The 13,251-nt window shown below is 46.1% G+C and overlaps 1 long non-coding RNA gene and 11 other non-coding genes across 12 annotated transcripts in view; 7 read left to right on the plus strand and 5 right to left on the minus strand.

Moving 5' to 3' along the window:
* Nucleotides 1–7, plus strand: part of TRNAD-GUC (transfer RNA aspartic acid (anticodon GUC)) — a 72-nt gene extending 65 nt beyond the window's left edge. The window contains exon 1 of the tRNA in view: nt 1–7. This exon is cut by the window's left edge and continues 65 nt beyond it. This is a non-coding gene — a tRNA (tRNA-Asp).
* LOC139763803 (uncharacterized) overlaps nt 1–13,251 on the minus strand; it is a 38,258-nt gene that overhangs the window by 22,864 nt on the left and 2,143 nt on the right. The window lies entirely within an intron of this gene.
* TRNAD-GUC (transfer RNA aspartic acid (anticodon GUC)) lies at nt 2,821–2,892 on the minus strand. Its single transcript has one exon. It is a non-coding gene; the product is annotated as a tRNA-Asp (tRNA).
* On the plus strand, nt 3,391–3,462 carry TRNAD-GUC (transfer RNA aspartic acid (anticodon GUC)). The gene has a single exon. It is a non-coding gene; the product is annotated as a tRNA-Asp (tRNA).
* On the minus strand, nt 4,181–4,252 carry TRNAD-GUC (transfer RNA aspartic acid (anticodon GUC)). The gene has a single exon. It is a non-coding gene; the product is annotated as a tRNA-Asp (tRNA).
* TRNAD-GUC (transfer RNA aspartic acid (anticodon GUC)) lies at nt 4,766–4,837 on the plus strand. Its single transcript has one exon. It is a non-coding gene; the product is annotated as a tRNA-Asp (tRNA).
* On the plus strand, nt 5,659–5,730 carry TRNAD-GUC (transfer RNA aspartic acid (anticodon GUC)). The gene has a single exon. It is a non-coding gene; the product is annotated as a tRNA-Asp (tRNA).
* TRNAD-GUC (transfer RNA aspartic acid (anticodon GUC)) lies at nt 6,735–6,806 on the plus strand. Its single transcript has one exon. It is a non-coding gene; the product is annotated as a tRNA-Asp (tRNA).
* TRNAD-GUC (transfer RNA aspartic acid (anticodon GUC)) lies at nt 8,988–9,059 on the minus strand. Its single transcript has one exon. It is a non-coding gene; the product is annotated as a tRNA-Asp (tRNA).
* Nucleotides 9,545–9,616, plus strand: TRNAD-GUC (transfer RNA aspartic acid (anticodon GUC)). The gene has a single exon. It is a non-coding gene; the product is annotated as a tRNA-Asp (tRNA).
* Nucleotides 11,531–11,602, minus strand: TRNAD-GUC (transfer RNA aspartic acid (anticodon GUC)). The gene has a single exon. It is a non-coding gene; the product is annotated as a tRNA-Asp (tRNA).
* On the plus strand, nt 12,217–12,288 carry TRNAD-GUC (transfer RNA aspartic acid (anticodon GUC)). The gene has a single exon. It is a non-coding gene; the product is annotated as a tRNA-Asp (tRNA).

The following is a 13,251-nucleotide window of genomic DNA, read 5'->3' on the forward strand; positions in this document are numbered from 1 at the left end:
CGGGGAGGTAAAGTTTTACCTCAAGAGATGGATGGACCCGACCTCACCACCACTACCAAGGTAATGTGTTCTTGTGAAAATAAAAGCGTACTTCATAGTACACATTGTTACGGTACGGGAGAGGGAGTTCTACATTCTTGGGGCGCCATCTCTTGAAATTACCTTACAACCATCCATTTTCAAACTTTCGTGTATTATCAGCATTTACAATGTCATCACTTCTTTCATTTCATTCGTTTGTATTCAACATATTCATGGTCAACTTTCCTCTTAGCTTCGAATCATGGTCTCAGGTTGCTCTATACTTCTCTCTCTTTACAACTCATGAGGGACTGTTGACTGATGAGAACAGGAAACTGGTTTAAAAATCTCTAAGACGTGAACAAGTCAGTCCATACTCTTCTCTCATCCATAATGGACACATCTATGGCCTCTACACCTTTCATTCGAACTAAGCTTCCTTGATTCTGTCCCCATCTTTGCTGACCTCCTCTAGACTTTCTCTGTGAGATCTTTCTCTGCCTCGATTTACGATGAGCAAAGGTACGGAGTATATGTTAATTCTGGCCTAATATACGATTGTCAGGAGATAGTCTTATCTGTCCAAATATTCTGATGTAGTTTGTTTTTAATTTTCCGAAAGAGGGAATAGAGAAGGGGGCCAAGTGAGGATTTCCCTCAAAGGCTCAGTCCTCTGTTCTTAACGCTACCTCGTTAACGCGGGAAATGGCAAATAGTATGAAAAAAAAGAAAAAAGAAAAAACAAAAAAAAAATTTATATATATATATATATATATATATATATATATATATATATATATATATATATATATATATATACGTCGTCTTTCAATAAGACACGAGACTCGATCGAAAGTCTCAAGATATGCGTGTGAGACGAACAGCTACAGAGAGAGAGAGAGAGAGAGAGAGAGAGAGAGAGAGAGAGAGAGATCGTCACAAACGTCTCAAGATACGCAGGACAGACTTACTACCCAGACGACAGACGAGGGGGAGGATAAGGACGCACGCGGTCGACTGACTGCCGCTGCAACGCTCAAGAACGCGCCGAGCAGATGACTCCCAGCGAACGGAGACTTATGTTTCACCATCGCTCAAAAGCAGCGGGCAATCGTACGTCAGGAAGACAGAGGCGATGATGATGATGATGATGATGGTAATGACGACTGAAGCTGCAGGTAAACAAACCTTGCCGCAAGAGCACACACACCAACGCGGGACAACACGAATGTAGACGACGCGGAGGACAGCGTGAACGGAGCGTAGCGTAGCCATGTCCAGCGGGAGAAAGAAAAACTTGTCTAATTGACACAGGATGATGACCACCAGGATCGACATGCCACTGAATCAGCACCATCAAATAAATGCTCAACTGGCGCAAATGGCTCAGCAACACCGTGATTCCAAGAGTACCACAAAAGTCAGAGGAGAATCGCTATTTGAGATGAAAAAGGTGGGCAAGTTCCAGCTAGGCTAGCTTTTAAAATATCTGCCAACGACTTGGTCTCGCACAAGATGGAAAATGTCGAACACACCCTCTCCAAAGACAAGAGACCCACCCACCTACAGTGATAATGTGTTTATAATAAAGGAGATACTGTATAAGTTCTCTGAGACTGTTTTAAACAATTAGGAACTTAATAACATGGGTAAAGCCAAAGGCCATTTTTGGACCAGACACACAACAGTACTATTCCGCTTGAAAGAAAATAATAATAATAATAATAATAATAATAATAATAATAATAATAATGATAATAATAATAATAATAATAACAATGATAATAATAATCCCTCAGTGGTAGGAGTAAAGGTGGTGGGGATACTTACGCAAAGATCTACGCATGTATAATACGTTTGTGCGTTCAAGCGTATATAGAGATCTGTGTATGGCGTGTGTTTATGTTTGGCTGGTCTATGTGTTTATGTTCGGATTTGTGAGTGTGTGTGTGTGTGTGTGTGTGTGTGTGTGTGTGTGTGTGTGTGTGTGTGTGTGTGTGTGTGTGAGTGTATGTGTGTGTGTGTGTGTGTGTGTGTGTGTGTGTGTGTGTGTGAGTGTGTGTGTGTGTGTGTGTGTGTGTGTGTGTGTGTGTGTGTGTGTGTGTGTGTGTGTGAGTGTATGTGTGTGTGTGTGTGTGCGTGGACAGGGGGGGTTAAGCGGTGTGGATCTCTCTCTCAGTCTGACTGTCTCCCTACCTACCTGCCTGTCTGTCTGACTGTCTCCCTACCAGCCTGTCTACCTGCCTGTCCATCTGACTCTTTCCCTACCAGCCTGTCTGTCTATCTGACTGTCTCCCTACCTACCTGTCAACCTACCTGTCTGTCTGACTGCCTCCCTACCAACCTCTGTCTGTCTCCCTCCCTACCTACCTGTCTGTCTGACTGTCTCCCTACCAGCCTGTCTACCTGCCTGTCCATCTGACTCTTTCCCTACCAGCCTGTCTGTCTATCTGACTGTCTCCCTACCTACCTGTCAACCTACCTGTCTGTCTGACTGTCTCCCTACCAACCTGTCTGTCTATCTGACTGTCTCCCTACCTACCTACCTACCTGTCTCTCTGTCTGTATTCCTGGTAAGGTATTACACAAGAGAATACTTTTTGACACCATCAGTCGAGGAGACATTGTAGTTCCCACGCTTAGATATGCAAATGAGAAGTAAGTCTTAATTGTAATACAAAATATCTATGTCACCTTTACTTTTCTGAGGGTATTCCATCCCTTCAAGTGCACTACAAGATAAGTAGGGAGTTTTTTGCAGTGGTGAGACATGCCATCTCTTGAGGTAAAAGCCACGGCCTCCCCGGCGGGGAATCGAACCCCGGTCTCCCGCGTGACAGGCGGGGATACTCACCACTATACTACCGAGGAATGAGTCGAGATGAACAGCTAGGGATGCTGCTTCATCGGGGGAATCAACGGTGGCCCAGCAACAAGCAAGTGTGTGTGTGTGTGTGTGTGTGTGTGTGTGTGTGTGTGTGTGGCCACCAACCACGAAAGCACTACCGCCCGGGTATTGGGAGGGCTCGTGATGGCGTGCACGGCCACCCACCACTGCAGTGGCTGTCAAGTTCCTCTCCCTGGCCCAGGTTTCTGCCCCCTCTCTCTCTCTCCCTCTCTGCCTTACATACACGTGGGTTGTTCGTATACTCCGCACAAACGCTTGATACCATGTAACTCATGCGGTGGGTGCTACGCGCTAGCCCTGCCGGAAAGGGAGGATATAACTGTAGTATAGTGTGGCAAAAGCGAGCTTGGAACTCTCCTCCCACACCGTGCAAATAGGCAATCACACACCTGCGTGTTGCCGCTGGGCCCGCAGTCAATGCCCAGACGAACCAGCATCCCCAACTATTATCACCGCCTCATTCCTCGGTAGTATAGTGGTGAGTATCCCCGCCTGTCACGCGGGAGACCGGGGTTCGATTCCCCGCCGGGGAGGCAAACTTTTGCCTCAAGGGATGGGCCTCATCGCAGCAGAATCTCCCTTCCTATAATGCACTGAGGGGACGGACTGCGTCCAGGAAAGTAGAGGTCAAATTATTACTTTGGATGGTGAGGGAGGTCAATGCAAGAGTCTTAAGAGAGAGGGGCAAGTATACAGTCTGTGGGGGATGAGAGGGGCCTGGGAAGTGAGTCAGCTGTTTACTGGTGAAATAACAACAGAAAAGGTCCAGAGAAGAGCAACAAAGACAGTCTCAAAAATAAATAGATCCGAGTTACATTAGCAGGCCAGAAATTTGTCCACCAAGGATGAGAGAAAAGCAAGGGTTGATTTGTTCACAATACTCAGGTCTTTAAACCTGTTTGATGACGTCAGCAGTGAACAGGTTCTTCGAGAGTTGCACAGACAGAACAACCAGAGGCCATAACATGAAGTTGAGCAAGACACTTGTTAAAAGCGGATGTAAAGAATGACAGTGAAGGTAAGAATGTTGGGTGAATGGAATACATTAAGTGATGACACTGTCAATGTTGACAGAATACATAAACAGGAAAAAGTTATATCCTGGTAGTGAACCTCGAATAGGTGAGGCCCCACGAGTGTAGAACACCCTCCCCGTGCAGGGCAATCGGTAATTAAACACACACAAACACACCATACACACCGCATCTGACACACTGGCGGGGCATGCCATCTCTTGGGTCAAAAGATTGCCTCCCCGGCGGGGAATCGAACCCCGGTCTCCCGCGTGACAGGCGGGGATACTCACCACTATACTACCGAGGAATGAGTCGAGATGAACAGCTAGGGATGCTGCTTCATCTGGAAAGCAACGGTGTCCCAGCAACAAGCAAGAGTGTGTGTGTATGTGTGTGTGTGTGTGTGTGTGTGTGTGTGTGTGTGTGTGTGTGTGTGTGTGTGTGTGTGTGGTGTCTTGTGGAGTGAATACCAGTAACCTATGATTAAGTAGAGCAAAAAAAAAATGGAAGACGTCAACCTGGGACAGGGAAGGGAAAATGACAGCCACTAAAGTGCTGGTTCACTCCTCCGCCTTCACTAAGCCACTCAAGCTATCCAGCGGTAGTGCCTCCCTAGTTATCCGCTGCCCTAGTCCTACCCACTGCTTGTTATAGATTCCAGTCCTTAAAACTCTGTCCGAAGTGAATGATTACATTACACACACACACACACACACACACACACACACACACACACACACACACACACACACCTGCTTGTTGCTGGGCCACCGTTGCTTCCCAGATGGAGCAGCATCCCTAGCTGTTCATCCCAACTCATTCCTCGGTAGTATAGTGGTGAGTATCCCCGCCTGTCACGCGGGAGACCGGGGTTCGATTCCCCGCCGGGGAGGCAAGATTTTGCCTCAAAAGATAGATGGGCCCCATTCGTGTGGGTCAGCTGGTATGTAGTTGAGTGAGTGTGTGTGTGTGTGTGTGTGTGTGTGTGGGTACGGGGAGGGAGTTCTTCACTGGTGGGGCCTCATCTTTACAAGTTTCTGTACTATCATACAACTTTTTAAACTTTTCTATACTGTTAACATATACAATATCATCATTTACCTCCAGTCGCGGACAGAAGTCCACATCACGACCGTGCCTTTAGCGAAGTACAGAGAGAATTATGAAAGGGAAAAAGAAGAGACAAGGGAAAGTATCTACGAACTTTGGAAAAAGTGAGAAACTGTTTTAAAAAGTGCCAGGTCATACTTATGAGGAAAGACATGAGAGGGTTGAGAGTTCCAAACTTTGAAGCGTACGAAAAGATACACTTATCAAAACGGCCCACCCTTGAGATGCCAGAGGCCAAAACAATACTTTGGTGACGCAGCAGCTTCCATAATATGACGTGGTCTAGCTAGTGGTGGAGGCACACACGCAGCCAGCCCTCGAGCAAAAACCAAAGTAATACCTATAGAAGAAGGAAAGTGAACCAACATTGCGGAGTAGGGCAAGGGGGTCAAGTCTGGTAGTTAGCCTGAGAGAGTTGATAAGTCGGACCGCTTTCGACGCAACTCTGTCAGGTAGCAAGGCTATCCCAGCCCAAGTTATCGACCAACCCAGAGGGGAGGATGAACACCTAGGCTGAGTGGAGGTAATCACACACCTGTGTGATGCTGGGCCTTCGTCGATTCCCGGATGAACCAGCATCCCTAACTCTCTCATTCAACTCATTCCTCGGTAGTATAGTGGTGAGTATCCCCGCCTGTCACGCGGGAGACCGGGGTTCGATTCCCCGCCGGGGAGGTAAGGCTTTTACCTCAAGAGATGGGCCCCGCCAGTGTGAGTCACCTGGTGTTTATTTGAGATAGTGTGTGTGTGTGTGTGTGTATGGGTGCGGGGAGGGAGTTCCACACTGGTGGGGTCTCATCTTTACAAAAGTCTGTACTATCATACAACTTTTTAAACTTTTCTATACTGTTCACATATACAATTCTATCATTGAACTCCAGTCGCGGACAGGAGTCCACATCACGGCCGTGCCTTTAGCGAAGTACAGAGAGAATTATGAAAGGGAAAAAGAAGAGACAAGGGAAAGTATCTACGAACTTTGGAGGAAGTGAAAAACTGTTTTAAAAAGTGCCAGGTCATACTTATGAGGAAAGACATGAGAGGGTTGAGAGTTCCAAACTTTGAAGCGTAGGAAAAGAAACACTTATCAAAACGGCCCACCCTTGAGATGCCAGAGGCCATAACAATACTTATGTGACACAGCAACTTGCATAACATGACGTGGTCTAGCTCGTGGTGGAGGCACACAAGCAGCCAGCCCTCGGGAGCAAAAACCAAAGTAATACCTATAGAAGAAGGAAAGTGAACCAACACTGCGGAGTAGGGCAAGGGGGTCAAGTCTGGAAGTTAGCCTAAGAGAGTTGATAAGTCGGACCGCTTTCGACGCAACTATGTCAGGTAGCGATGCTAGAACCAAATCCTGGAGATAGGGGAAAAAGAATACTTTCCACGTATTCCCTGCGTGTCGTAGAAGGCGACTAAAAGAGGAGGGAGCGGGAGCTGGAAATCCTCCCCTCCCGTTTCAAATTAATCTTATATATATATATATATATATATATATATATATATATATATATATATATATATATATATATATATACCCCAGCCCAAGTTATCGACCAACCCCGAGGAGAGGATGAACACCTGGGTTGAGTGTAGGTAATCACACACCTGTGTGTTGCTGGGCCTCCGTCGATGCCCGGATGAACCAGCATCCCTAATTCTCTCACACAATTCATTCCTCGGTAGTATAGTGGTGAGTATCCCCGCCTGTCACGCGGGAGACCGGGGTTCGATTCCCCGCCGGGGAGGTAAGGCTTTTACCTCAAGATATGGACCCCACCAGTGTAAGTCAGAGGGAGAGTAAAAACGTGAGAATGAACGTTTGTGTAAGTACCTACCCACTGCACGGTACGGAGGAGAGAGTGCTACGCACATGGGCCCCATCTCTTTAAGTTCCTCTACTGTTCAGTCAACTTTAACCTTATATATACTGTCCTATTGGCGATAGTATCACTAAAATCTATTCCATTCATCCAATACTTATTCTCTAAATGTCCTTCCTGACATGTTTATCAACAGGCGTCTAGCTAAATCACACGTTACGACCCACGGCTCCCCTATCTTTGCATCTCTCCAAGAACTCTTCACTCGTTTAAAACTAAGGGGGTTAAAACAACTCCTGTATCTCAGTTCTATTGATTCTGGTGCGGGTCTTGTGTTGCCTTACTCTGATCCTTCTCTGTTAAGTGTCCGCTTCCTAAGTCTCCCCCTTTTTTCCCCTTCCTTTTACCAGAGTGTGTCAACGCATACCTTTATACCTTGAGAGAGAGAGAGAGAAGAGAGAGAGAGAGAGAGAGAGAGAGAGAGAGAGAGAGAGAGAGAGAGAGAGAGAGAGAGAGAGAGAGAGAGAGTGTGAAAATATATCTAGCCACGTAGAGCCTCCGATATGCTGATAAGCCATTAGTGATGGAGATAAGAGTGGACGGTGCTGCCTCCTTCTTTGTTTCACCAAGACATTTTGTTATCTTATCTATTGATGATTATCAATATGCTTTCATTCTATTATGATCGCTACAGTACATACATATATTCTACGGGTAACTTTGCAAAGTTTATATATATATATATATATATATATATATATATATATATATATATATATATATATATATATATATATTTTTTTTTTTTTTTGCTGTGTCCCGCGTTTGCGAGGTAGCGCAAGGAAACAGACGAAAGAAATGGCCCAACCCCCCCCCCATACACATGTATATACATACGTCCACACACGCAAATATACATACCTACACAGCTTTCCATGGTTTACCCCAGACGCTTCACATGCCCTGATTCAATCCACTGACAGCCCGTCAACCCCGGTATACCACATCGATCCAATTCACTCTATTCCTTGCTCTCCTTTCACCCTCCTGCATGTTCAGGCCCCGATCACACAAAATCTTTTTCACTCCATCTTTCCACCTCCAATTTGGTCTCCCACTTCTCCTCGTTCCCTCCACCTCCGACACATATATCCTCTTGGTCAATCTTTCCTCACTCATTCTCTCCATGTGCCCAAACCATTTCAAAACACCCTCTTCTGCTCTCTCAACCACGCTCTTTTTATTTCCACACATCTCTCTTACCCTTACGTTACTTACTCGATCAAACCACCTCACACCACATATTGTCCTCAAACATCTCATTTCCAGCACATCCATCCTCCTGCGAACAACTCTATCCATAGCCCATGCCTCGCAACCATACAACATTGTTGGAACCTCTATTCCTTCAAACATACCCATTTTTGCTTTCCGAGATAATGTTCTCGACTTCCACACATTCTTCAAGGCTCCCAGGATTTTCGCCCCCTCCCCCACCCTATGATCCACTTCCGCTTCCATGGTTCCATCCGCTGCCAGATCCACTCCCAGATATCTAAAACACTTTACTTCCTCCAGTTTTTCTCCATTCAAACTTACCTCCCATATATATATATATATATATATATATATATATATATATATATATATATATATATATATATATATTGGAAAGGATCACAATTCTGCGCGTGATCGAGTATATTTCTATGAATCCACGGGGGAAAATGAAACACGGTAAGTTCCTAAGTGCACTTTCGTGTAATAATCACATCATCAGGGGAGACACTAGAGAAAAATATGTCAGTTGATATACAGCGAAGAGACGTAGCTGGGACACCATTTTGTAAACTTGTTTACCAAAAGTATTGGACGTATTATATGAACTTAATGATGACACTGTAAAAGCTTACAGTTTGAAAAAGTTTAAGAAGTTCCATGATAGTACAGAAACTTGAGAAGATGAAGCCTCACGACTGTAGAACCGTACCGTACACTAGGTAATTAAACACACACACACACACACACACATCCATTCTCACAAATACACACACCAGCTGACTCTCACACTGGTGGGGCATGCCATCTCTTGGGGGAAAACCTTGCCTCCCCGGCGGGGAATCGAACCCCGGTCTCCCGCGTGACAGGCGGGGATACTCACCACTATACTACCGAGGATTGAATATTGAAACACAATTAGGGATCCTCGTTCGTCTCGCCGTTGACAGCGGCCCAGCAACACACAGGTGTGTAATTACCTATTTGTCCAGCACTGCGAGGTAGAGTTCCACACAGGGCTAGCGCGTATTGCTCACCTCAGGAAAATTTAAGATTTAAGCTTAACATGGTGTGTTCTGCAGTATTGTCAAATGTTACGTGTGAGAGAGTGTGTTGTGGACTGAACACCAACAACCCACCTGCAGGTAAGGCAATAATAATAATAAAAAAAAAATATTCAAGTTGGGATAAGGAGGGGAAATTGACAGCCACTGGAGTGCTGGTGCGTGCTGCACCACCGTCACTCTGCCACCTTATGCTCAGCGGTGGCTGTCTTCCTCCTGCTTACCACACACACACACACACACACACACAGTCTTGCCTGTTGTCGGGCCACCGTTGATTCCCGGATGAAGCAGCATCCCTAGCTGTTCATCTCAATTCATTCCTCGGTAGTATAGTGGTGAGTATCCCCGCCTGTCACGCGGGAGACCGGGGTTCGATTCCCCGCCGGGGAGGCAAAGTTTTGACTCAAGAGATGGCATGCCCCGCCAGTGAGAGTCAGATGCTGTGTGTATGGTGTGTATGTGTGTGTTTAATTACCGATTGCCCTGCACGGGGAGAGTGTTCTACACTCGTGAGGCCTCACTTATTCGAGGTTCTCTACCAAGATATAACTTTTTCCTGTTTATGTATTCTGTCAACACTGACAGTGTCATCACTTAATGTATTCCATTCACCCAACATTCTTACCTTCACAGTCATTCTTTACATCGGCTTTTAACAAGTGTCTTGCTCAACTTCATGTTATGGCTTCTGGTTGTTCTGTCTGTGCAACTCTCGAAGACCTGTTCACTGCTGACGTCATCAAACAGGTTCAAAGTCCTAAGTATTGTGATCAAGTCAACCCTTGCTTTTCTCTCATCCTTGGTGGACAGATTTCTGGCCTGTTCATGTAACTCAGTACTCGGAGATCATGTTTGTTGTCCTCCTCTAAACCTTCTCTATTAGTTCTTTATGCTTCTTTGATCCAGTGACCAAACCTGGGAAGCATATCTTAGCTTAAACCAGGTACACGAAGTGAGCAGTTTGCTCAAGATTTCCTTATCCATGTACTTAAACATGGTTCTAACTTATGCCGAAAAATGGCCGGATCTCCTTCATGAAATTTTCCAGTTCCTTGACTTCTCCCCAGAGAGACGGAGGATGCTGGAAAGGCTACTGGAAAAGATGGGTTCCGAATCTCCCACATGTATGAAAGGTCTGTGCAAGAATCGTTGGGCTGAACGGCTCACTTGCCTCGACACATTCCCGGGACTGTGTCCCTCGACTGTCAACAAACTTGACTGTTTTACCAACCCGAGGGCTCATGCCCAGTGTGTGCTGAAGAATGGACACAACCTATGGTGACGACGAAGATCAGCTACTGGCGAAGGGGTAATGGGACCGAGACACCAGAGCTCAGGGTCTCACAAGCGTGAGGTCATCATCACACAAAATCCTGGACTACCAGATCACGCAACACACACTGGAGGTAATTCGGTCACTGCCCACGAATCTTCAAAAGCTAGATCGAAACATCCAATGGGTCTACAAACTGATCGACGGTGCGGAGGATTTGACGCCACACGGACACACAAATTCCCCTTGTGGTACAGTGCAAGTGAATCAATCAGTAAGTGAGGCTATGGGCAGAGATGATCACCCAGAGGGTCAATGGTAAGAGCAACGGCACACACGGAATGCCTACTCGACCACAAGTGAAGAGCGTGAGAGCATTTATGTAACATTTCCTTTCCTGGGTCACAGCCCCTCAGAGCTGAGAACCAGGTTCAAGATAGATGTCACCATACCAAAACAAGCAATACTTTCCCAGTTATCATCCTAAACCAATGAGAAAAGACTTCAAAAGACCTGGAGTTCTGGCCGGCAGTTCTTCCTACGTCCTGCCCTCTCCCAGAAAAGCTCAAAAAATGGATCGTTCACTGGGTGCCTGTTGACAACAGACTGTGAGTTAGCCATGGGGAGCTGTAAGGCTCAGAGGTTCTTCAGTGGTGTCAGAAGGATGAAGACATTTCTCCGATGAACTGCGTCGGTGGAGAGATAGTCTGCACCTCCACCACATCCTTCACATCCACCATATAGACAAAGACTGTCAGGGATTCACACACGTACACACACACACACACACACACAGGTGTGTCAGGGTCTGTTTGTTCATGTGTCTGCCTGTTTGTTTGTATCTCTGGTATGATAACAGAAGGACCATCATGGTTCCCATGGTTAAATAGGCAACAGAAAAGTAAGTATTAATTTGAATATAAGATACTTATGTCACTTTTACTTATGTGAAAGTATTCCGCCCCCAGAGAGCATTACAGGTTGGGAGTTTTTGCAGTGGTGGGGCATGCCATCTCGTGGCAAAACTTTGCCTCCCCGGCGGGGAATCGAACCCCGGTCTCCCGCGTGACAGGCGGGGATACTCACCACTATACTACCGAGGAATAAGACATAATGAACAGTTAGGGATGCTGTTTCATCTGGGCTTCAAAGGCGGCCCAGCAAAACACAGTGTGCGTGTGTGTTTATGTGTGTGTTTTATGACCTATAAGTAATCATACACTTTTGAACACATTTTGAAGGACTGAAATCTACCACAGGTGGTAGGCAGGTAGGGAGGTAGGAAAGTACTACCACCTGGGTATCGACTAGTGTTAGTGAGGGCAACGTAGTGATCCAGCACTACAACAGCTGTCAAGGATCCCTCCTTGGCCCAAGTTAGTGTCTTATTTTTTTTCCTCCCTCACATGCACAGTGGGCTGCTGGCATTCAGTCCATAGCACAATCTCTTTCAAGCTTATTCATAACATTCGACATGTAACTCACATGATACACCGTTAAAGTTCCCCGCGGTGGGCACGACGCGTTAACCCTGGCTTATGGAAAAGCCTCTTCATAGTCAGTAGCTAAGAGCCCCCATGAGTGTAGAACTCCACCCCCCCCCCCCCCCACCACACACACACACACTGTACGTATAGGTAATCACACACCTGTGTGAGGCTGGGCCGTTGTCGATGCCCAGATGGAGCAGCATCCCTAACTATTCTACTTTCCTCATTCCTCGGTAGTATAGTGGTGAGTATCCCCGCCTGTCACGCGGGAGACCGGGGTTCGATTCCCCGCCGGGGAGGCAAAGGTTTTTCCTCTAGAGCTGGGCCCCACCAGTGTATGTCAACTGATGTGTATTTCTGAGAACTGGCTTGTGTGTGTGCGAGTTTAACTAACAGGGCTTTTGAAGTATCATGACATAAGCTAGCATTGTATAATAATAGTTAACCTCACGGGGCTGTTGCTAGAGTGACAGAAGCGTTGCAAGATATAATTATCTGCACACTGGCACAGGTGTTGGAGAAGCATTTGCTTGCACCGCCTCCACTCCCATCCACTCCGCGGGTTATTATCTGATACGTTTGCGAGTCTCTCTCATCAGCGCTTTCCAGGCCTTCACAGGTATGCTCTGTGGTTGTCTATGTTGACATTATGATCCACGTAGTGATATCTGGTCTTAGGATTTAAGGCAAATGTGGTTTATATCAAGTAAAAGGCCACTCTCTCCCACCACACACACACACACCACATTGAGAAAAATACAGCAATTACTGTGTTTACATAACTCTGCTGCTCTTAACTTAACCCGCCTTGTTCAGCAGTCACCTACGGTACACTGAGTCACCTTGCAGTTAATATGTCTATAAACGTTAATTTAACATGTGGCGTTAAATGCATATGTGCGTATATCACATAACACAGGAACTGATCGCAGTTTGCTGAACATACTGCGATCATGTGTCTTAAGTAATTCATAAACCTTCCATACAGACGCTTCCGAAAATTTACAGCTTGTCTCAGGGAAAATGCCGATGTTTTTACTACGTATTTCTCGTATTTTAGTTTGGGATTCACCCCCAACTCCTCCCTTTAAGCAACGTTCAGTAGACTGTCAAAAGGATAGTTTCTAAGCCCGCCGCCGCCTGACTTCCAGGATGATACATCCCTGCAACTGACTCCCACCATATACGACCGGATTCCACAACGTGGACCATGGAATCGGATGTCACAATAACCTATACATCAAGAGTATATACCTCTGAAG

Source organism: Panulirus ornatus, chromosome 48 (genome assembly GCF_036320965.1).
Source record: "Panulirus ornatus isolate Po-2019 chromosome 48, ASM3632096v1, whole genome shotgun sequence".
In the NCBI taxonomy this organism is placed as follows: domain Eukaryota; kingdom Metazoa; phylum Arthropoda; class Malacostraca; order Decapoda; family Palinuridae; genus Panulirus; species Panulirus ornatus.